The 25,110-nt window shown below is 38.2% G+C and overlaps 1 protein-coding gene across 6 annotated transcripts in view; it reads right to left on the bottom strand.

Moving 5' to 3' along the window:
* Positions 1 to 25,110, bottom strand: part of SIPA1L1 (signal induced proliferation associated 1 like 1) — a 200,492-nt gene that overhangs the window by 111,021 nt on the left and 64,361 nt on the right. For 5 of the 6 annotated variants that reach the window (XM_063398686.1, XM_063398681.1, XM_063398684.1 and 2 more), the window contains one exon: positions 23,582 to 23,678. The gene's annotated coding sequence lies outside the window, so the exon portion shown is untranslated. Of the gene's footprint in view, positions 1 to 7,844; positions 7,963 to 23,581; positions 23,679 to 25,110 lie in introns of those variants that run through there. The other variant, XM_063398685.1, reaches the window with a different exon arrangement.

A 25,110-nucleotide genomic window follows, 5' to 3' on the forward strand; every position in this document is an offset into this window, starting at 1 on the left:
GCTGACAAGTTTACCATCAACCAAAAGGGCTGCCTCTTCATACCTCTACCCAGGGAACATACTGCTAAGGGATATGGGACTGCAAGCCAAAAGTTTAGCAGCATTAAAGGGAAGGAAAGAAGATAAAATTACATTGTAACAAATAACATTTTAATAACAAAGAGCTAGAATAGACACCAAAGTCTTTGAGTCTTTTGACACAAGTCAAACTAACAGGATCACAGAGATACACCCCAGAGTATACAACTGTCAGAACTGCCTGTCGTAGATTTTTTTTTGCGCACCATCATCCCAAGCATCTGTTACTATTCCTAATTAAAACACAGATGGTCTGACCCAATATGGCAATTCCTATGACCCTGTATTTATCAGCAGGTGGGGAAATTAAGTTTTGAGGTCTGAAGCAGCAAAGCAAGATTAACAAAAACAGATAGCTAAGTAGGTCTCAAAGCCATCTGGTATATGACACTTACTGAAAGAAATACTCTTGAAGATTTCATACTATGCATTTTCCAGGGTCTTTGTACTGAGAAAAACTGGCTTCCACAAATTCCACCAGGTGCAAATATGACTTAACTTCAGAAACACTGAGAATATCAAGGTAATAAATGAGTCCTTTTTCATGTTAAACTAGTGAAGCACAGCTATTCCAGCTGTACAGTGAAATTTGTGGAAGTGAAAGAAGTCAGCAGGTTCACATAAAAGTTAGAGTTCATTTTCAGTATAACTTTCTGATAAGATCATTGCACACACCAGTAAAAGAAACAAAGAAAACAATGTAGACAAAGGAAATAAAAAGCCTGAAAAGGGTTAGGGGGTTTTTTGCCTATGGGGTTTTTTTTGCCTATTTGTTTAAAGTGTGTTAAAAAACATGCAGGTGAACTGTGGAAAGCTGTGTTCTCAAATCTGGTAACCGATGGAGAAGACAGCTTGAAATAATTAATCTGCACAAGAAAAGGATGTGAGTGAGACTGATACTGACCAACAAGGCAGGAGTAACACAGAAAAGAAAGTACACTTCCTTAAGTGAATAATGTCCCTCGTTCTAAAGAAATCTTTCAAGCTTAAGTGGTAAAAAAGGGAACTTCCAGTAGTATATGCTAGAATGGACTTTTTTTTTTAATACTCTATTGGAAAAAAATTACTGGATGAAAAGTTCTATGTTCATGACTCACGGGAACTTCTGATGAGCCTACATTCTGAAAATGTGCATGATCAAGCTCATTATGTTGCCAGGAAATATTTTATTGAACCAACATAAATGAAAATTTCCCTTTCCATGTAGAAACAGTGGCAGGGAATGAGCTAATACACATTCTTAAATTGAGTCACCTGTTGGAGACCAAAGGAACAAGGCAGCTGGTTACTGGGGCATTCTCTGTGAAGACAAGAAGGATGTTCCTCAGCCTAACTGGAACACAGAATTAATCTCATAACAGCAACTAGTCAAAATGAGAGTTTTGGGACTCCTCCCAGTCCATGCCAGCAAAGCACTTCTTCTACAGCAAATCCAGTACTTGGAGCATTTTTCATGAATTTAAACTTTCTCCGAATTAACAAGACAGAGGTGCCGATTTCTTGTATGTGGAGAATTTAATGAAAAAACCTCCTGAAAATTCCTAAAAAGCAAAAGTTAAGTCTCAAATACATTCTTATGGTGCAGATTTCCAAGATGGAGAAAGGAAGGCTCCTTTCATACCCATCACCTTTTCCCTCTGGAAACATGAACATCATTAACCTGCATGACAGAAAAATTGCTCACAACTTTTTGTATTTGTTGGTTCATAAAATTTCCTGCACTTCAGAGGGGAAGGTGAGCGCAAGTCATTCATAGTGTTTAATTCCATTTATCTGCTTTTTTTGAAAAAAAGTAATTTTCACCACGATCTTGAAAATTATTTATAGATCTGTGATTTCTAGACCGTATATTAATAGAGCTTGAAAACACAATACTAAAAACTATTTTCCTCTCCCACTGCCATTTTCCTTTTCAATCCAATATAACAGTCCTTTACTCTGTCTAGCATTATTCTCCTAATATTTTAAAACCTACTTCTAACACAACTAGTATGCTGTGAAATGCTTAACTTTTGTATGACTGTCACTCTGAAGTGTACTCTTAACTCATAAAAAAACTAGATGTGACTACTTCAAGTCAGGCTCCCCATCATCTGGTTACCTGACACACTTAGCAGAGCTACAGATTGTGTTAAGGGTGGTAACTCATCAGGGTGCCAGCTAAAAACACCATTCACAGAATCATTTACCACTGAAGAACAACTTTCCTACAGCATGTGTAAGTTAAAACACCCCAACTGTAACAAAAATCCACTCCACTATATGAAGCTAAGCATCTCCTTTGTGCCCATGTAATGGGGCGCACATGCAGGGAGAGGAACAGAACAAAGATAAAAATATTTGGCTTGAATCCATTAATTAATTTCATTAATTGAAAAATATTCAAACATGCTCTTAAACACGGAAAAATTGACGTAGAATAAACAAATCGAAATATTATCTCACAGTACCTTGGGGGAAAGTGAGTTCAATACACACAAATGACATCTATTGAATATGTGAATTCACAGTGTACTGACTTAGTTAAACTGCTGTAATCCCTGCACATGAATATTCTTATGTAAGGTTAAGACACTTTTTAATTTATCTCGTTATTTACCAGCAATATTTTTACTTCGGGATTGATCTACTTTCTAAATTGTAGGAAAAAAGACACCAGACATTCTAAAGCATTTTCTACAGTGTATTTATGATTTCACATTTCACAGCATGGACACACAGCTCTGCACCTAAGCAAGAGCTGAAGAAAAGACTTGTTTCAGACCAACTGGTTGCCTACAGATTTCTGTATTAATCTAAGTATACCTGCATTAAAGTATTGAATTATGGGATAATATTAGAAAAATGAGCCTAATTATGCCAGATTTCTGAAATTATGAAAAGAATTCCAAGTGAGCTTTAAAACAAAGTAAACAAAGTTAATGCATCCAAACCAGAACATTTTACTGAAATTCATAAAAAGAGAACTATTGCGAAAAAATAAATGCTGTGATTGCAGATTTCAAGAGTTCAGTGCAGGTATAAGAAACTAAAAAGCCCTCACATATTCCCCTTTAAACCCAAGCATCTTTCTAATAGCAGACTAATTCCTTCCCCATAAAGTTTTCAAACTGACCCTGTCTACCACAGTTCTTAAGTTACCTAGGACACAAGGAAGCCCTCTAGATATTATCAAGGAAAATAGACATCTGCAAAAGGGAAAAAAATAAGAAGTATGCAGCATGTTCTTTCAGGCAACCTTTAAGAGTCTTAAAAATAAAATTAAAACAAAAACCCATGTGGCCATGACAAACTAATAAAGAGCAACATGACCCTTATTTATATATCTTCCATTTAGTACACAGATCGCTGTATGTTAATGGGATTGTGTCCTGTCCCTTCTGTGGGTTTTTGTTTTGGTTTGGTTTGTTTGTTTGTTTTTTTAAGGCTTTCAGAGGTTCTCCTCTTGCACAGACCATATGCATTCTCAGGTAAAACACACTGTTAGGCTGACACAACTTGAGGCAACTTGCATTTGAAAATTCTTATTGTGTCTCAAATTTGCACTAGTCTCAAAGGGTAAATTTTATGTATGTTTTACATCACAGTTAAATATAAATATTGTTCAGGTGAATTAAGCCTACCTCTCTGATTTAGCCTACATCTTACTGCATTTGCAATTTGAAAGGACAAAGTCTTTTATGGCTACATTTTTACTCATAAAAAATTTACAATATGTTCTCCAATTAAAATATTTTCCCTATGGATATGGTAATTTTTAATGTGTACACATGAAAAGAGCCATAGTGACATGTTGACAGGCATCTGAAAGACACTGACAGCCAGTAGTCCTTCATAAATAAGAGAAGAAATTATTTTACAGTGATAATATATGAAAATATCCATAGAACAGGAATATTTGGTTATACCTACTTAGAATCACTGCAAACCTAACCATCATAATACAATGATGAAGTTGCTTTCATTTTCTGTAACATGTTAAAATGCTGCTGCTAAGCCTTTTAAAGGAGGCACACGAGGTGCAAATGCTCTTACAGACCCCTGCTTTGAGTGTTTATATCAAACCTACCACATTCAACCTCTGCAAGTGCTAAACACAGCTGTCAGTCCTGAAAGTTTAATGACAGGAAAAGCAGATCCACTCCAAAACTGAAAAGTGTCAAAACTTTATAGGAGATTGATTGGGGAAAAATCTTATTGAAATAAACCTTACAGTAGCAATTTTTACTGGCTGTTGTTTCAGATGGATATTTATATATATATTTGTTACAAAAATATCTTCACATTCCTATAACTTTTCTAAAAGACAAACCGTAACTGGATGAAAATAATGCCAAGAACTGTAACTGGGAAAACCAAATAGCTTTGGTACAAGGAGTACAGATGCTTACATAAAGCAGGTGGAAGAAAAAAGAAGCCCTCAGGTTTTGCTGAATGCACTTCAAAAAAATCTTTGTAAAATCATCTCCTAGTTCAAAATCCCTCACAAAAATTATTCCCTGTAGCTGTACATCTGAAAACCAGATCACCTGAAATACTGTGAAGTCTATAAAAACATGAGCAATTAAGTCAATAATTAAGGCTTCAACTTTTTTGTCTCTCACCGCACAGGTGGGTTGTTTTTCTTCAGATGGGACAAAAGGTCAAAGGATTTGTGTTGGGTGCTTCTATTTTAAGTTTCACCACTGAAGGTTTATGCAATTTGTCATTCATTCTATATACCAATAAAAGCTTGATGAAAATCTTAAAATTTGAATTATATAGTAAGCAATAAAGGTTAGAACTGTCCTTTTTATGGTACCACAGATATGAGTACAAATTTCTTACACCTACTTTCATAACTACAGGACAGTTCACTCTCGAAGGATTGTTAGTACAGATAATCTATTTTTTTCCTGTTTTGAGTAATCTGCAAGAGATTCTGATTTTTAGAGAGGTCACCTAGATGCAGTTTTTAACTACAGGTGCTCCACAAACACTTCAGTTTCTATTTTTATACAGTTACATTATAGTAGATGGAAAGCCTTCCTATTACCAGACTAGGTGATGTTTTTGGTACAAGACAAACATTTCTTCATGAAACAGGGGAAAGAACATCTACTATTCATTAAAAGACAAACTCATTCACACAATTCTATCCAAAGATTTGCACACATACAAAAACACAGTTGGGTAGAAGTCATTACTGAAAGGTAAGAGCAAAACCAGCACACAACCACAGATGTTTCAATACAAGCAAGAATCGATCCATTGCCACGGCAGTTGCCAACACCTTCACATTCACACCTGTCTCCCCTGTCACAGCACAGTGGATGGAGGGCTGTTACTGACTTGTGACCCCAGCCCCTTCTGCCCCCCATTTTCCTCCCCCACCCCAATCCCTGTAATGCCAGCTGAAGCAGCCCTGCTTCTGTCTAACCCAGCTCCCTCCTTCCAAGCTTCAGCTCCTCTTGTCTCCTGCTCCCCTTGTCTCAGCACGGCTTTTCTGGCTTTCAGAAAGAAGAAAGCTACAATCCAAAAACATGAAAAAAACCCTTCTCCATTGTTGCATGTCCTCAGCAGGCCCATACCCTCACAAAGGAACTGCTGTTTTTTCAGATAAACATTATTTTCAAGGGACCACAGAGGGATCCTAGCGGGAAGACTCCTCCTGAGCTTACAGCAACTGGGGAAACAGGAGATACGTACATCACAACACGCACATGCAAAAGGAAATAACTATGGTACTAGACACAGCTCTCACTTTTAACAGCCTCAAGTCCAGGGAATTCAATACCTCATCTCAATAGTCCCCTGAAATGTGTTGCACTGAAGGATTTCTGAGCATTATTTTACAGCAGAAAAAACAGCTGACTTCCCCTAGACTTCCACATGTTCCTGCACTGCCAGACAGCATTGTGTATGTGTCTTTACTCTCAAGCCATCTAAAGGCCTCCCCACTGATCCATCCAATCTGTGTGAGGGACAAGCAGACATCGACATCTCTGAGGCCACAGAACTGGTGCTGGGGGCCCACTCGGAGCCCAGGGCTGCAGTTTAACATTACAGCTTCAGCCCAGCTGGCAGCTGGCCATTGCCAGGAACAGGGAGACTGAAGCCTCCCATCTCCGTTCCCATCTTCTCTATTTCTGGCCTACAGTCATCTTCTCGCATTACAGGCACACTCAGCTTCCAAACCAGTAGAAGAAACTTTACTACAGCCTAAAGATTTTAGGAATGTGACTATGCCTTCCAAGTAGGAGAGGGAAAAGCAAATATAACAAGCATATAGAAAACGCATGGCTCAACTAAACTGAAATTAACCTGCTTTAGAACCTTCAAAAGAATGTCCCCTTGTGAGGGTGCAATACACATAAGGGTCAATTTACCCCACAAATTCCTGTTGCATAGCTATTTGTGAAGTTGTTTATTTCCCTGAAAATGTGCTTCTAAATTGGGGGGGAAATTCTCACAATATCTCTTACTCAAGCTAAAGCAAGCTTTGTTACAAACATACATAGTTCTTTATCCATCCTGTACCATCTGACATTATACAATGAGTTTCAGAATAAAGACAAACACAGTGTTTAAGAAATTGGTTAATGTATAGAATGTGTCCAGAATGTAAAACCCTGTTTTTCTAGAAAAGCTGACAACTGGCCTTCACAGTATTCATATCTGAAGAAACAAATCTACAGTTCAGCAATCCCAGTAAATCCCTACTTCCACAATTTAATGTCAATAATGGATTTAAGTGAAAATAAAGGCCTCAGTGGATGCCTATCATCATAAACCAAGATATTTGCACAGAAATGCATAACCATACCCCTGTGATGATGTAACTAGTTTGAGACTGCTGGCAAACAAAGCTAATAGGCAGCTGAAGTCCCTTCTTTTTCTTCCTCCTCAAAATTTCTAAACCAGACAACTGAATCAATCCTTTAACTCTCTTCCAGTATGGTTCTTAAAATCCAGAGTGGAGTTTTTGGCTTTCATTCCAGTTCTTATTCCCAAAACACAGCTGTAAAGTATAAAAATCAATTAATAATGTTTTGATACAAGACAGCTCATCCAGACACTACACAGGACAGATTTACTATTCTCATCATTAAATAAAATATTCAGAAATCTCCAGAGACTTGTTTTTCACAAATGTTGACAGAGACAAGTACTGCTTTTATCATCACTGTCTAAGCTTATAATAGAAGTATACTATTCATTTTAAATGACCAAAGCAAAAAAAAAAGTAGCTTCCCCTGAGCATCAATCATTATTCTCAATTATGAATCATGTAAACCATACTACATACAAAAAGCATCCAGTTTTTAAACATTTTAGACTTCTCTTCAAACTCACATTACTATTAATGCATTCCACTAATTCACGTTTTATGTTCATAGAAAAGACCTCCAATTACAGAGAAATGGTTCCTCTTGAAAATACCACAGTCATTAGAAGGACACAGGTAATCCCCCTTCAAAGAAGCAGTAGCTAGTAAAACAGAAATAAAATTAAACAAAATATACAGATAAAATACTCTTGTTCAGAGTTAACTAATTCAAGACCTTAAGAGCCAACGAGTTGGAGAAAGATATTCCTGAAAAAAGAACCTTCCATGAGAGCAGCTGCCACAAAATCTCAGCAGTATCAAACTGCAGTGCTTATCCAGAAAAATGACCCAGGCCATCCAGAACTTTTTTAACCGAAACAAGTAATTATTTGCATTTTTCCTATGTTCAGAACCTCCTTTTGTTATTCATTGCTGCTTATAAATCAACTCCTCTCACCTTTCCTTGTCCTGCTCCCCGTGTAGCCCCTTTCTCTCTTAAACAGTCTCTGGCTTTTACGGTCTTTGTTTCTCTCCTCTGAGAGCGTGTCCCTGTGTCCCAGCCCAGCATCTTCTCCCTCCTTTCGCTCCTCAGCCCGCTGGTATTTGACTCCCAGCTGCCTCCTCCCCTGCTGTGCACTGGGTGCCAGTTCTGGCGGTGCTGTCAGTCCCGAACAGATTGTCCCTGCGCTCCCGCGCCCAGAGCCGCAGCCAAGGCGCTGCTGCACAGGGAACAGGGCAGGAACACGCCCGGCACTGTGCAAAGCTCAGGTGCCTCAGCACACCCTGCCCGGTCTGCCAGAGTTACAAACTGGGAATGAGGCAAACCTAAGGGCCTTCACCAAACTCAGCTACCAGCACAGTAAACCTAAAAGGAGTGTGTAAAACCTGTCCACGCTAAAACTCTTCAGCAATAAAAACTTGAATTGGGACAGCTCCTTCACAGTACAACAGCCCCCCTCTAATTTCCAGGTGACAGGACTGCTAGAGTTATTTATCTAAACTGCATAGTAAGCTAAATAAAAGCCTGGGTATTTTGCCTGCACTGCAAATCCCAAAGCTGACTGATGAGTCAAGATATTGAGACTAACATTTCCAGAATGGCAGTTAAGGCAAACCATCAGCCTGTGCAGACTTGACTTGCAATAGGAAGCTACAAACCTCAGAAAATTAAAGACTGACTGATAAGAAACTCTGCCTTTGGCTCAGCAGGGAGCATGGCTGTAGGCAGCCAATGCAAAATACACTACCTCCATTCCTGAGGCAGTGTCACTTAGAAAAGGAGAACTTGTAGGTAGTGAAACATCTCAACTAAATCTCAACACAACACCTTCAAAAGTTAGCTGCAGGACAGTTTTTCCAAATGCATCAGAACCTGTACTGCACCACAAGCCACCGTGAAATATTAGATTATCTGAACTAAGACAAACAACTAAGAGACACCTTCTGTCTTTAACAAGGCAATACACGCGCACGTGCTGTGCACTGCAGTTCACACTTCATGCACCCATCCTCTCCCACTACTCCTGGGTGAAAGACCCTGAAACAACCTTCAAATCAGCAGATGGTGAAAGCCTGGACCACCCCTTCCAAAAGGACGTAGGTTTAAAAGAATTCAGTGAATTAACACGTAGGCCAAGTTCAAGAATTTTTTTTCCATTTGCAACTTCTACTGTGTAAGCTGCCTACCTTATCCTCCAGTGGCTTTCGGTTTTTAATTTTAAATCTGCTTGGGACTTTCAAGGAAACAGAACAACTACAATTTCAGTAGCACACTTCATTTCTTCAACAGCTGTTCATAAGTGAGATTAATTCCATTAACAATGGGGAAAAAACAAATAGAAAAGAAAAAACAACCTTTACTGAAAAGCATAACTTTTTCCTAAGATTAGAAACAGAATTCTGTTGATTTAGGTCTAGGCAATTATTATTTTTAGCAAATATCCTTAAACTTCCTTTCCAATTAAAACAGGCACACTAATGTAAAACTCTGACGCAGAACTACATTGTCAGTCCTCCAGCCATTTGGAATTATTTTCTACTTGTTTTGCACTTAAAATGCCTTCCCAGACATGACAGATTAAACAGAAGCCCATGTGTCAAGCAGAAGCTATCACAAAACCTACATGGAAAAAAACCACTAAACCAGATTTAATTTGCATCGTTTGTCTTCCATTCCCCTTTAATGTCTTGAATTTACCAGTAAAGTCTATTTCATAGAACTAAAGAAAGGAAGAGATACAGTACTGTACTTTGGAGCTGGGGTTTTGAGTGTTCTGTTAGAGCTGTGTAATTGGCAGCATCAGCAAAGGATGTTCAGTGCTGGTTCAGTAATTCACTAAGAAATTCATCAAACAGCAACCATTTAGAAGAAGTGTCATTAGAGATTTCTGCATCACCTCTGGTCTCCATGGCTTCAGCTCTCAGCACATGCAGTTGCATTATGGTCATTTGAACAGACATTTTCAAGCACTGTCCTTCACTAAGTGGTTCCAGCCAGGAACAGGGACCCATCAGCAAGGCAGTCCCAAGGTCTATGTTACAGGGGACATTTATAAGATACCTAGCAACACTCTTTGTTCCTGAAGCTACAGCAAGTCTGCTCAAATGACAGATATAGTACAACAAAAATAGTCACAAGAGCCACTCATTTGTACAGCACTTTATATTTTTGCAAGCCAAGAACCTCCTCTGTGCTCTTTTATACTGTTCTGACTAAGGCAAGAAGACCTTTAAGTCAGTCCTAGTCTTGCCCAGATAGGAACTGCAGAAAAACACCATACACACAAGTAGGTGGTTAGCAATGCCAACAGAGAATTAGCTATTCCCTCCAAGTCTTCCTGAGCAAAATACCAGTCCAGCAGAGCTCTCTCTGCAAGGTGTCTCTGGGGGCGGTGGCCTACAAATCACACTCACAATACAACAACAAAGGACAAGCACTATCTCTCTAATTCTGAGAATTACCAACACTGCTCTCCAGTTCATTAAGAATGAGTTACTTAATGGCAGCTTTTCAATAGCAGGCTGGCTTGGACAGCCCACACATTGATTCTGGATCTTACCCAGGCTGTCAAAGCCTGCAGAGATGACTAAAATTGTGGTGGCACATACCATTGCCAGCCAGTTTTAGAATCTGGTCTAGAAAATGAGGGACGCCAATACTCTAGGGCTCCACAAGATAGAGGCCAGAAAGTCAGCAAAGTAACACTCAGAATAAATTCTCCGTTAAAAAATCCAAAGTGATGTCTGAATTAGAACAATTAATGCGCAGTTTAAGCCAGCTACTTACAATAAGTACACTAAGATATATAAAAGAACCAGTCTACATGATTTCTAAGATATTACTGATTTGTTTTGAGGACCAGAAAAAGACAGGGAATCCAGAGCAATATGAAACAGGGTATACGTCTTATAACAATAGTAGAAAAGTGGGAAACTACTTAAGTAGCAAGGCAAACAATGTAATTCTGATGCTTAGAAAGATCTGGATATATTGCTGGGGGAAAAGAAGGGAGATTAAAGTTAGGGGAGAAAGAAAACTGATTAGTCAGGAAGCCTCAAAACATACAATGTTCTCTCTTGGGTAAATGTCTCATTGAAGCAGCAGGTACAGCTTATGTAAGTTTAACTACTGTTCAACATAACCTCGAGACTATAAATCCAAAATAATTGGTGTAGATAAGGGTAACTACCAGAAAATTCACTTTCAGAAAACCAATGGCTCAGTATAAAAAATAAACCAAAACAGAAAAGATTTTGGGTTGGTCAAGCCAGAACTTTATCTGCAGCAGATTTTGTTTAGTTTATTAATTTTGGTGACCAAACACAGGCCCCCTTGAAGAATCTGAAAATGACACCAAACTAAGAAGCTGGTAGAGAGGAGGAAAGAGGGCAGAAGTTGCAAGGAATATAAACAAGATGATCCTGATTCCAAGAGAGCTTAAGAAATCAAGGATTCTAAAACACACTTGATAACATCCAAGCAAGTGAGCAAAATAAAATACCATAACTCTGAAAAAGATCATTGAATTAAAAACCTATATACATGCAGAAGCAGCCATTATTAAGAGTAATAAAGCAAAAAAGAGAAGCTGTACAGCAACACAGACTAAAGAGTCATAAACCTGATATTCATCTTGAAAGCCAAATACAATTTGAGAAGGTGATAAGACTACTTGAGCACATGAGGTTAAGCTGTTTCAAGTCTAGTCAACACCACTGTCCTAGCATTGAAATATCACATACATCATTCTTGTGTATTCTAAGGAACATATCCTAAAAATCTAGTTCTAAGATTACTAAAAAGAGATTGGTAACAACTGGAAGCAAAAATCGTTCATCTTCTTAAGACAGGTATTTGACTTTCCAAGGGGTGTCTTATCTACAGTAAATGAAAAAAAAAGCAGTCTTTATGTATGAACTCATTTTTATAACTTTTTTTAGATGATAGTGCATATGATAAGATTTTTCGTCTCCTTCACCTTCCCTCCACAAATAGAAATATTCCTTCCAATTTCAGTTCGCTCTTTTCTTGGTCTTCTTGTAAAATTAACATGGAATTTTAAAAATAGAATTAATTTCATACTCCACAGTACTACTGACATTTGTACTAATTCTACTTAGCAATTCACACTTTGCAATTCATTTTTAATGCAGTTAAAATTTTAAAACAGCATTCAATGTGAAGATTTTTTCTATCTAGACAGCAGTTGCCTTCTGACTCCAGCTGGCATCATACACTGTGTTTACACCATTAATGTAAAACAATTCAAGACTTTACCAACAGTTGTGTATGCACACACTTATTTTGGCTCTGTCACATGCGTATTTTAGCTTTGATTTTATTTTTCAGCTGTCCTGTAAACCAGCAGTAAAATTCTAACTCATACTTGACCAAAATCCAGTACATATTTAGGTCAGACAGACTCTGAACAATTATTAGAGCTGAAGTGTCAACAGCACACACTAAAATATGACACCATCTTTCAGTCTTTTCAAAAATTCAGATTTTCAGAAACTCTAGTTTAGATTTTAGACAACCACCATGTCAATGCCTACAGTAACATTCTTTTCTGCCAGAAATTTAAGAAGAGTACATTATTCACATATACACATTAGTTTCTATGAATCCATATATTGAAACTGAGTGGCAAACACACACACAGAGCAGCCAGAAAGCCACAAACAGGCAGCATTACCCTTTTGCTTTAAAAATATGTATGCATATTTACTAATTCAGAGATCTAAAAGCCAGAATAACATTAAAAAGCTGTCTAAAACCCCAAGACTCCTTACAGATCATGTGAAAATATTTGCTGAAGGACAGATCAAGACTTTGATTACATCTCCAGGGCTATTCCAAATCATCTGTGAAACCAGACTGTGAGGCCTGGGCCCAACAGTCACGCATGATAAGGAATGCAAAACTCCTCCACTCACAGAGTGAGTGCCTGCAGTACTGCAAGAGGAAAGAAGGTAACCACTGGCCTATATACTGCTATTCCTCTGATACTATGGGCAGAATGCAGTGTTTTCACATGCACCAGCTCCCATTTTCAGAAACAGAACTCAAAACATTCCAATTACCCATCTGGATGTATGGCAGATTTTTTAAAGCTTTAAAAGTAAACTTTACATTTGCATTTAGAGAAAAAACAAAGAATCTTGCAAACAAATTAGAGAAAAAACATAAAACAACACAATAAAAGTAGAACAAGTTAGCCCCACAGATTATCATATCCACTGGAACAGGGCAGCACCATTACAACAAAAGGGAGGTAAGTGCTACTGAAAATAGGGACTAGCAATGATTTTACCACTGCCTGATGCAAGGCTGACATCTCTTCTAATATTGTATTTTCCATCAGGAAACAATTCCCAAAACTATTTGTGTCCTACATTTTGTTATTGTTTGGGAACATATGAGACAGAACAAACAGTGGTGAGTCTTAATTATAGCAACATTTGCTGACCAACTAATCTTTACTGACCAACAAGTCTTCATAACCACCAGCTCCCAGGTATGATAAAGAAATTTGTGAAGCCCCTATGCCTCCAAAAGGCAAAGTACTTTATGCAGACAGCCCAGTGATTAAAAGAGACAGCAGTATTATTAATCTGTGGCAAATCAGCAAATTTAAAGCTCATGACTCTTAGTCTAACATTTTCATTTTCAGACAACAGATTTTCTATTTATCAGGTATATCTTTAAGAATCCCCTCTCAACCACAAAACACACAGAAAACAGAAAAATACTGCATTAAGAGAACAAACAGCTGTCCAAACACCTAAAGTCCAGAAAATAAATCCTACATCATTGTGAGGGTTTTCAATCTTGAAAACATTAGCCAGTAACCTCAGATTGCCACAAATAAAACTCCCTGGAACTTAGGTTTGCTTTTTGTTTTAGAGAGAGAGGTAAGGGATAGTCAAGCTTCTTTTTGAAAGCCTTTTGCTAGAATAATTTTACATCAGAGACTTTATGACAAAAAAAGTTAGTTCATTACTGGATTGGTGTGTACCTATCCAAATACAAGAAAGCTCCATTGGTCTGTATGAAGAGCACAAAATATTGACCTGTGTGTTACATTTTATATTGACTGTACTCTTACAATAAAGGCCAATGATTCTGAGGTTACTCCTGTTCTTGCCTGATACTGCCAGATCTATCTATTACCCTGCATACTCTTATCAATATGAATCATTCATCAGAACACATACTGCAACACCCCCCAGAGTAATGAAAGGAACTAAGAAAATAATTACTGAAGCTAGTTAATGATAAAAAAATACATGAGACATTAGAGAAATAAAGGAGCTTTTCAGCTGCTCAAACCAGGCAAAAGATCTCTCCAAATGACCACTGTCCAGTATAATATGAAACACACTATTTCACACAAGATAAAAAATAATGTCTCTGTGCCCTCTTGCTTTAATCCATTTTAATTTTTGGTCCTATGAAACTCAAAAGAAACCCTATGCACTCATGTATGCTCCCCTACCACAAAGTACAAACACATTTTGACATAGCTGTTTCTGATTTTTTGTACTACTTACTACTAAAAGCATTTCAATATAGTTCTGTAATTCCTTGTCAGAAGTAGTTACCATACAAACTTTATTTTTCAAACACTAAATGAAAATGGCAGGTCTGGTGCATTTGTGCTACACTAAACTAGTACTGTAAGCCACAAAGTTAACTGTAAAAAAGCAATCAAATACAGATTAAATAAGAAAAATATGAAAACTGTTTTTATTTCAGCTGATTTGTCTAGTCATAAAAGCATTAAATAAGGGTATTTTTGAATTCGTATCAGCCGTAATCAGAATGATCCTGAGCTGCACCAACAATCGAAATGCCAAGCAAGATGTACTGTTTGAACACCTCACCAGTCAATTTAGAACAGAAGTGTACTCCCTGTGTACGTATTAACAGAATAAAATTGCTTTATACGTAAACTGTATTTTCAGTTGAGATGACAGAAAATGCAGCAGTCTCTACAAGGCTCACGGATGGAGGATCAAACCCAAATCTCAGCCTCAAGGACTGGTTTTATTTGAAAAAGCGAGGAGAAAAATGTCAGTTCTTGACATCTTACTAAAGGACAAGAAAACTTCTATTTCCGCCATAATGGAATTCTGGACAAAAAAAAAACCTGTCAGGAAAAACAAAAGCAGTAACAGCAATCCTTTGGTCACAAAAGAGCTAACAGCTTCTGTAGCATCCCCACATTTTGTCTAATGGTCATGTTTGATTACCCCTTCCATACCAAAATTTCAAAGTATGTATTAATACACTCTTGCAATTTCCCACATGCACAGTAAAGCTGTCTAAAGGGTCTCTCAAAGGTTTTCTGCATTGATTTGCTTCAGATTCTACTCATTCAAGGGAAAGGCTAAATCTCTGTTTTCATTTAATAGGCAAAATTAGAAAACAGCTTAAATCCTGATTATATAAAAACATTAGAAGAAGGTCAGCCACAATCCTCTTTGCTGTGTAAATGAACAATTCCAGAAGTGTCCTCAGAGCACTGAGACCATTTAGTTTATTCTCTGGGGGTCTCTCTGGACTAAAGGTATGTAACTGCACAACTACCCTAAAAAAATGAAGAGCCATATTGGTTAGTGAACACGGAGTAACAGCTGAAATAGGTAACAAAAATGCAGTAGGGACACCTCTGGACATGTCAGTATTATTGAGGTATTATTGATCCAGAGTAAGCTTAGGAAAGTTTAAGCCCTAGCCAAGACAGGAACCCTAACTCTAGAATATTTTACATGCTGCAATGCCTCACAGCTCTGTAGCACCCACTGTTAGGTGGCTGTACCGAACAGATAATCAACAGATAATCAAATCATTTATGAAAATTAAACCCATTAAAACACTACCTGGCATATCTCAATTCCTTGTAGAATTCTTTATATTCAAAACTATGAAGGTATTTGTATCCATCAAATTATACTCCAACACTCACAAAAAAACACCCCAACAATACAAAACCAACACCCATACACTGACAGCATTTGAAATTATTCTGAAAAGAACACTGGTTCTCTATCATATCACCAAGTACGATTCCTGCCATCAGTACCACATGCAATTCTGCTCTTCGCAATTAAAAAAGGCTCTTGCAGAATTAGGAAGTGTAAGGGAAAGGCAACAAAGAGCAAAAGGTACTGGATTTCCTGATTCAGAAAGTCCTGAGATAAAAGACATTAAGTCTATAGATACAAATCCACCCTCTATTCCTCCATTTATGTCTGCTGCTGTGCTCTGCCAGATGCAACACACGTGTGGAGATGGAACTTGGATTTGACCAAACAGGGTAAGCTAACTGTAGCACTGGACCTCTGGATGAAGGACAACAGAAAATGCGTCCAACTTGTCCAAACACTTAACCAGCTCTTTGGAATACCTTTGTAGTGTCTCTGAAGATGGTGGGGAGCCTCAACATTACCTTCTATTTTAATAAAAGCAAAGCTAAAAACCCCAGATTAACCTTTACTAATGAAAAAACAAAGACTGCTTTGCAGAATAATGCAAGAAAGAGAACTTGGCTCACAACTTAATTCCACAGTAAAAGCATTAAATAGCCACTGCATTTACCTGCTCTTCTCTCTCAAGTTTTCAGTCTAACCAAATGTACCTCTGCTTCCCTTTTATAGTCAAGAACAGATACAAGAGCAAAGATCTCCAAGGTACACGTCTGTGCCCTTACACTCCCCCACAGCTAAGCATGTAAATGTTTAAAAAATGCTATAAGCTTCTGATTCTAAACTAATCTCAGCCAGGAAAACCCAGTCCTCAGACTTTAGCAGTTCAATTTTGCAGTTTATCTTTTTTCCATAAAACCTCCTCCCAAGTACAACTTATTTCAGAAAAGAGAGGCTAAAGCAGTTCTCCCTTCTCAGAGGAGGGAACGGTGCTCTGGTTCTCAACTTCAACCTTTCTCCTCAGCAAACTTCTGCAAAATCTTCTAACCTAAGTAACAGAAGGGAGAAAAAAGGAATAAAAAGAGAAAGATATGCTGAAGAAAAACACTGAAAAGCAGTAGAGAAAATAAAGGAAAAAAGAGCAGAGTAAGAAAATAGAACAAAAAATAGCACAAAGAAAGATTATATTAAACAATGATTGTTCAGTGCTTCCTCATAATCTGAAAAATTATACCTATACAACCACACACACATGCAAGCTTATTGCACCTCTGATATACAGGCTTTACAAACACATTACCAAGAACAGAGCAACAGCAGGAAGCAAGAACAACTGTGGCTGCTTCCCTAAGGTATCACTATCACACAAAGAAATCAAGGTCTTTAAGAGCAATGCTACACCAATAATGACACAGCTAGTTAAAAAAAACAGCAGACAAGGGGGAAAAAAAAAATACGCTGTCTTCTCCAGCATTTCTTGTGTCACATCTACACAGCCAGAAGCATGCAAACAATTGCAAGTGTGCAGGACAAAGTCAACAGTTTGGTCCAACAACCAGAGGAAGAAGTGGCTTTCCTGCCTTTCTTTTGTGTGCAGATGGAATGAAGGAACTAAAGGCTGGCCAGACCAGCACGCTCTGGTGCAGCCTGACCACCTGACACATCCCAGCACGGAGCCTCTCAAACTTTGGGATGCTGATGTGGCTTAAAGGAGAGGACCATTCCCACAAGAGCTCAGAAGGTTTGCATGCACACACACACAAAACGCCAACAGCAATAAACCCAAAAAATCCACCATGCCACATCCCAGTTTAATTCTATCCAAGCAATTCCTCAACTTTAAATGGCTTTTCCACCCTAGACTTGCCAGTTTAGAAACAAACCTCACTTCTTCTCCTTTCATTTTCTATTGGAGATGAGCAGGCATCGGAGAGACTGCAGCTCAAACATATAAAGCCAAAGCTGATTTTTCAACTACTCTGATGAATTAGAAAACTGAAAGCTTCCTTTGTTTAAAAGAAGAAAATTCTATAAGCTGTAAAAAACTCAGTGAAATGATGTATTAGTGGTATTAAAGGTCAGTGTAATAACAGCATTGCTTTGAGGTACTGAAGAGCAGTATCTTAGTACCAAGTCTTAACATAAGGAACTGACATAATGAACTAGTGACTGATGACATTCATCTGCATATACAGGGCATAACACTAAAGAGATCAACATGCTGTAACATCTACACACAGCAAGATTATTAGGAAGCACTACTTGTTAATTGCATTACTATTAATGCTACAAAGACCACTGAGACTCCCTTCTTCCAAGGAGTCACATGGAAAAGACAAAGGGTAGTGGGCCCAAGTTGCTCCTGGGGAGATTCCAATTGGACACAAGGGAAATTCTTCACACTGAGAACCACCAGCCACTGGAATAATCTCCCTAGAGAACTAGTGGATTTCCCAACATTAGACACTTCTAAGATTTGGAAGGACAGAGCACTGGGTCATCACGTCCATAGAACTGTGCTTTTGCCAAGAAAGATTGGCCCAGATAATCCCTGAGATGCCTTCCAACCTGGTATTCTATGCTAAAACTGTACATTCCCCTTATGATGTGTACAGACATGCATGCTATGTTTTATACATAAAAACCCATGACTAATGCCTGATGCTGATGGGATCTGTAAAGCTAGCATCACACTGTCTAGTAGGCACCGATCTTATCTTTCATCAAATGGAGCACAGTTAAGTTGGGGGTTTGCATTATGCATAAGTAGTGAATACAATTAGGCTGAAAAGCAAGCTGATCTTCTCTGATCTCAAGTGGAAAGTGTGAATTCTGATCTTCACAGGTGACAGCTCTGAGCATCACTCCAATTTACTAGTCAGCTTCCCTGAATCTGTGTACCCAAAAGAAAACCTGAAACATGTAGCTGTGGCTAATCTTAAGGCACTAATATTTAAACAAGCAAGAATACCAATTTGAGCTCAAAGAAGTTATTTTACTTTGTCTGGCACAGAGCAATTCGGTTTTACAGCTCAAGAAGGGTATTGAAAAACTGGAGGAAAAAAATTAAAATGCATATAAGAGGGGAGAGACCAAGAGAAGGAAGGAATTTGATCAAGGAGAGTTATAAAAGGACTACCAGTGAATGGACACCTTTTGCTTTTAGTTAGATGGAATCATTCAAGAACTGTCAATCCCTGAATTGCCAGAAACATTCTCTTTGAAGCTTTCTACAGAAATGCTGTATTTCGAGCTGATGCATCTGTTATGAATCATGAGTTTAGGAAACCTCATGGTCAGTGCAGTTGCAGTAGTAGCAGTTCCAGGTGTTCTCAAAACATTTTACAAGGCAATAAAGTATTTTGCTCTCTACAGGTAAAAAAGCAGGGAAAAATCACTAATAGTCCACAGTTTGCTGCTCTATTGTGTCTTCTGTCAGGGCTTTGATCGTTTTTGTTTGTTGCTTCTTTGGCTGTGGGGGTTTGGTTTTTTGGGGAGGGAGAGGGACTTTTATTTTTGTTGGTTTGTTTCAGTTTGGTTTTTTGTTTGTAGGGTTTTGGTGTTTTATTCAGTCCATGAACTTACTGGGCGGTTTCTTATGCTTCACAGATTCCACGTCTGTTTAATGCCTCAGATTTATTTAATTGCTGATTCTTATTTACTCACCTGAAACAAAGAAAATATTGAACAGCAAACCTGTATTGCTATTCAAGTTGAAGAAGCACAGCACAATGTACCTTAGCAATGTGCAAGCTGATAAATGCATAAAAATCAAAATACGACAGTTGCTCATTCTTCACCAACCAGTCCCATAAAATTGGGAATCAGCTGCTAATATAGCAGAATCAGTTGCTTTTCTGCTTAATAAACACAAATAAAACAGAAAACATCTTCTTTATTAATCAGTCTGCATTTGTAATCATACACAGTACTAAGTACATAATTACTAGTTCTAAGTTACACTACTATCACCTTAAGAGGACAGCTAGGAAAAATTCACAGAATAACGTATTTCTGTATTCACAGAATAATGTTGCTAAGAGCTACCAACAGCTCTCTACATTTATACAAGCTACAGAATTCAGTTTTACAAAACCCTCAATTTCCAGGGCACAGGATTGTAGTGATTAAGCACCCAGACTTCTAGTCAGCCTCAAACAGGCTATACTAAAATCCTTGCTCTTAAATCCTTGCAATAATTTTTAATCCAGGCTAGGTAGATTAATGCTAACTTGAGTGTGCCTAACCAGTCTGAAATCAGCAAGTTTGCAGACATAGCATGCCTCATTCTTGGCTTGCCTATTCATCAGGTACCTGTAACAGAAAACCGTGTGGATCATTGCAATCCATACTATTAAATAATCAGTAATTTTGGACTAAGAAAAAAAGGTGTCAAAGCATAAAACCCTCACCAGCTTAGACATAGCAAAAAAATTAATGGGATCCAGGCTTTCCTCTCTTCATTCACTCATATACACTTACTTTCTGAATATCCAATTCTTTCAGTCTCATATGAAACGAAGGTGAGACTTTTGTTATGAACATCAATTCCCTATTATAATGGACATATTTAGCTATTAAGAATATTATCCAGTTTTGCTGAAGGACCTTAGTGCAATTCCGTAGTTCTCAAATACATTAACTAGTCTGTCAAATATCACATACCAACTTCTACCAATTCACCACAATGTTTTTAAACAAAAAACCATAAAAATAGACTAAGCACTTCCTACTTATTTTCCATTTAAAGGTGATTACTGCAGTTATCGTTGTAATACCACAGTACAAAAACATTACACAAGGCAATGACTAACTTGGGAACATGCATGCATCCAGTACATGCATTTCCTTTGACTCACAGGTGCATGTGTGCACAGGTGCATGCATTTGAAATACATACGTGCACTCCTCAAGGAACGCCCTCCTGGCTTTATCAAGAGGCCAACGCTGTCAGCACTAATTGCATGGGTTCTTCCTAACTTTCTTCAGACTCCTCAGGGAAGCAACTTGAACTACAAACCTACACAGTCCTAATAACAGAAATCCTTTGTATAATCACCAACTCAACCTTGGGGAAATCTCTGAGGGAAAAAAAATTAAAACCTGCAAAATGTAAGGAAGGAACACAACTGTGTACAACTCTCCTCCTGGCCATTCAGAGAAACAATACCCGAATAGCCCCTGCCTTCCTTTGCAGGGAACACAGCACTCCGCACTCTTAAACACATCCCTGTGAAAAAGCAAGAATCACTGAGGCAAAACCTTTTCCACATCAACCCCACCCAACAAGGCTTTATTACTACTGAACAAATGAAGCCACAGGACTTCAACCTGTCAACAGGACAAGAATAGTACAGATAAAACCAACAATATATAACTTAAGGTCAACATCAGCCATTTGCACACAGTGGCCATCTCTTCCTCTTCACTTCCCACAGTCCTCTTCTTCATTTCAAGTTCAGATCAAATAAGCAGTCTGAGGTTAAGTTTCATGCAGAATTTTACAGGTTTTATTCTGCCAATATCTACAGAAGAATATCAGGAATTACCAAAACTAAGTTTATGCTGCTGAATGTTTTGTACCTAAATATCCTTACAAATCCAATTAAGATTCTGTATTTGAAACAAACAAATATCAGATTTATTGGAGTGTGATACTATTCCTAAAAAAAGCTGCATGTTAATATGGTTATGTTCAACTCCCAACTGTAAAACCTGCTCAAGAATTTCAGTAAACAAGTCTGGGTCTACAGACCATGAGCCTACGCATTCATAAACAACCAGCAACCAGAACTGTTACCGATGAAATAAATTAGCTTTGAAGTATAACTCTGTATTACTAGATTTGCTACAGTCTGGAATTTAAAAATTTTTAAAATTCCACTGAGAAAAATGTTTGAAATTCCACTGAGAAAAATTTCCACTTTGAACAAAAACTGCATGTGTATAATAAAAAGCAATTTACCACCTTCAGTGTTTCAGTGGTGTAATATGGTAACACAACTGGCAAAATGAAGTTTAATTACCTGGTCATTATTTATGGAATGTATGTGATAAAAACCCTAGACTGTGAAATCCATACGTAGTAGGGGGAAAAATCACTAATTTACTTTCCACCAGTAAGTTGAACTAAGACTGCTCTTACTTCATCACTCAAAACAGCCCTTTTTCACTGTCCATGCCCCACTAGAGTGTTTACTAATATCATGATTCTAAACAGCCTCTTAGGACCATAAACTTTATTTAAAAAACAGACCCATGCGCCACTCTTTTGTATAGTGCAAAAGACATGGACACTGTTTTCTCTTTTGTAGTAACTTTGAAAGCTATATATCAAAGAAAACCCCAATAATCATTGTGTGTAAAAATCAACACTAAAGATAATGCCAAATGAAAAGATAAAATGACTCAAGGGAAATGACAAAATAATTAAAATAGCCTTTTCCAAGGGCTCTGCTAGATCTGTGAATAAATATATTTGTTTCCAGTATATACCTCCTCTGAAGGAAAGGTTTTGTCACCACCGTAAGTCAAACCTCAGAAACTAATCTCTGCCAACACACTGCAGCTTTGCTGACCGTGTTTCAGAAGAAGGGTTTTAAACTGAAATTTCTGATACAACAACATCCTTCAAGGCAACTGCAACAACTACAGGGCAGATTGACATAAATAACCTCTTTGTTTCCTTTGACATCCAACAGACTGATGAACCAATGCTACAAAGGAGGGTTTTTCCTTTGGCAGCAATGTTTTTTACACTGTACTTCCAGACTGGATTTTCTTTGCATTTCCTATACCTATAGATTTCGATATGTGTTAACAAACACATGATGAAAACATGTTCAGTAGAGGGGATTATGTTTTTACTGTCTGGTTGCAAATCTGCTTCAACTGATCTTAATTGAGATATCCAATTTTGTTCTCCCTGCAGTCCATAGCAACTTCTGGTCACCTTCCTCCAGGCAGCACTACTGCTTGCACAACCTGTTGAGCTAATTCAGGAAGCTGATCCATCCAAAACAAATCCAACCCTGCCCATCTTTGCAAAACCAACACCACTGCTCTCCATCCCTCCTCCTTCCACACCCCAAACCCACACATTACAATTTTCCAATCTTTTTCATATGTCATCTTGAACCAGGTCATTACACACCTGTCAGGGACTTGTATCTGGCACAAGGCAGACGGCAAGGCTCCATCAGCAAAACTGCAGCATCTCACACTTGTTGCATCCATTTTACCTTTTAATATATTACACTACTTGGTGAAAGGACAGATCATGTACTAAAAGCCAGTCTTTTTCAAGGATAAGGCACATGCAGAAGAATCATCCCTTTCTTCCTTGCAACACAAGTTTTGTTTCACAAGTGGGTTAAATGAAACCACCTACAAGAACTGCTGTGTTTCAGCAAATGTGACAAAAGCAGGCATTCTGTCACAGCCTGAACAGAGTCCAACCTGCTTTTGCAAACACTTCTACACATACCTAGTAGAAAGTGGGGGAGGGAAGAGCCATCTAGTTCCCTTGCATCTCTTTCCTGGAAAAACACTGATGTATAGAGGAAGCATTCAGCAACAGCCTGGGATACAGTCTGGCACTCCGTGGCAGCCAGCCTACGGATAAACCATCCTGCTGGAGACCACCCCTTACACATTGCAGGAAACATCACAGGCTACCAGCAGTCAAAACACAACACTCAGGTTGTGACAACTAGCACTACTCCAAAAGGTCAGAAGGTACAAAAGCAGAACATGCACTCTTACCTGTCCAAATTCCTGAGAAAGCCGACACACGCAGCTTTAGCAAAAACTCCCAGTCGATGTCACAATCAACTTCTGATGACTCATACCACAGTGAAACCTAGAAGCAAAAAGATCACGGGCATGAACAAAACTTGAATGGAAAGCAATCAAATGAAATACTTTTCAAAAGGTAAAGGGTATTCTGAAAATTGTGCTTGTAAGAAGCCAGAAGCAACAATGAAGGCTTATAAAACTGTGAATCTACTGATTTTTTGCGCATAAGTTACACGTCTGAGAAAGGCTGTATGATAATTTTCTCACTACAACAATCCCAACCCTTCTTTTATCACCCCTTCTCTGAATCGTTATTTTCTTCCAGAACACATTCTGCCAGGCATTTAGAGATTAAACACACATTTGGCAACGCCTGAAAGAAAGGGGACATTTAGCAGTGCTGTGGCCCACTTTTTTTCCTCACTGCTCAACATAAAGTCTGTAACACATGTCAAACACAAGGGAGAGCAGGAGTTTTTATCTAAGTCACCAGCTGCAGCCCTAAGAAGTCTCCAAGTGTAGAAGGAAATCTGAAGGTTTCAAAGCTGGTCCTTCCTATTTACCAGGTCCTATATTATAATCTGTATTGTTTCAGAATTACTCTGAACATCTGACCTCTGTCTACTGCTACAAAAGGCTTGCATCTCTAGATGATAGAAGTCCTCTAAAATTAGACCAGGCAAACAGATGTAACCATGGAGATTTATGCTGCAGTCCCGAGAACTCCGCAGAGGCACAAGCTGGAGGCAGAGCACATACTGCCAATGAATTTTTGTCCTACTCTACTCCCACCAAGCTCACGTGTTCGAGGAGATGTACAGTGAATCATTTCAAAGAGAGATTAACATCCAACTCTAGGTAAGGAGTCTAAAGAAGAAGACCTAGATTACTCTGCAACCTGGTTTTCCCAAATCCAGTTCACTGCACAGCTACATGAGCACCTGTGCTGACATGAGGCAGAAAAGGTACCAGACAGGACAAGCAGAGAAGGATGGTTCCTTTCAGCTGCAGTGGCAGCACGAACTGAACATAAAACCAGGGTACAAGGCCTTTGTGTAAAAATTGTTGCTGAAATTTGATAGGTTGATAAGTAAATTTTAAGTCACTCACTGCTACTCTCCCAAAAGTGTTTCTTTAAAGAGTTGAATAAACTTGGAATGCCTACCTGGTGGCAAGAGCACTAGCATCAACAACAACTCTTTAAGAAATGCCAAACCATGTTATCAACAAAGCCCAAGAAAATAATTATTGCTATCTTCTTCTGAGCAATTAAAAATGCAGCTGAGGGGATTTTTTTATTGCAAGTTAACTTTAGGCTTATTTACAAAATATTGTGTGAAATTAAGACTTTGGAAAAATAAGAAGCATCAGCAAAAGAGCTAAAATACACAAAAAAAATCATGCAGTGTAGCAAAAGAAGTTTCTAAACGGCAGAGAGAACTAAAATCATGATTAAAATAAAGCAACACTGCCAGAACAACTGCATTTTAACTTTC

Source organism: Prinia subflava, chromosome 5, assembly GCF_021018805.1.
Source record: "Prinia subflava isolate CZ2003 ecotype Zambia chromosome 5, Cam_Psub_1.2, whole genome shotgun sequence".
Classification (NCBI taxonomy): domain Eukaryota; kingdom Metazoa; phylum Chordata; class Aves; order Passeriformes; family Cisticolidae; genus Prinia; species Prinia subflava.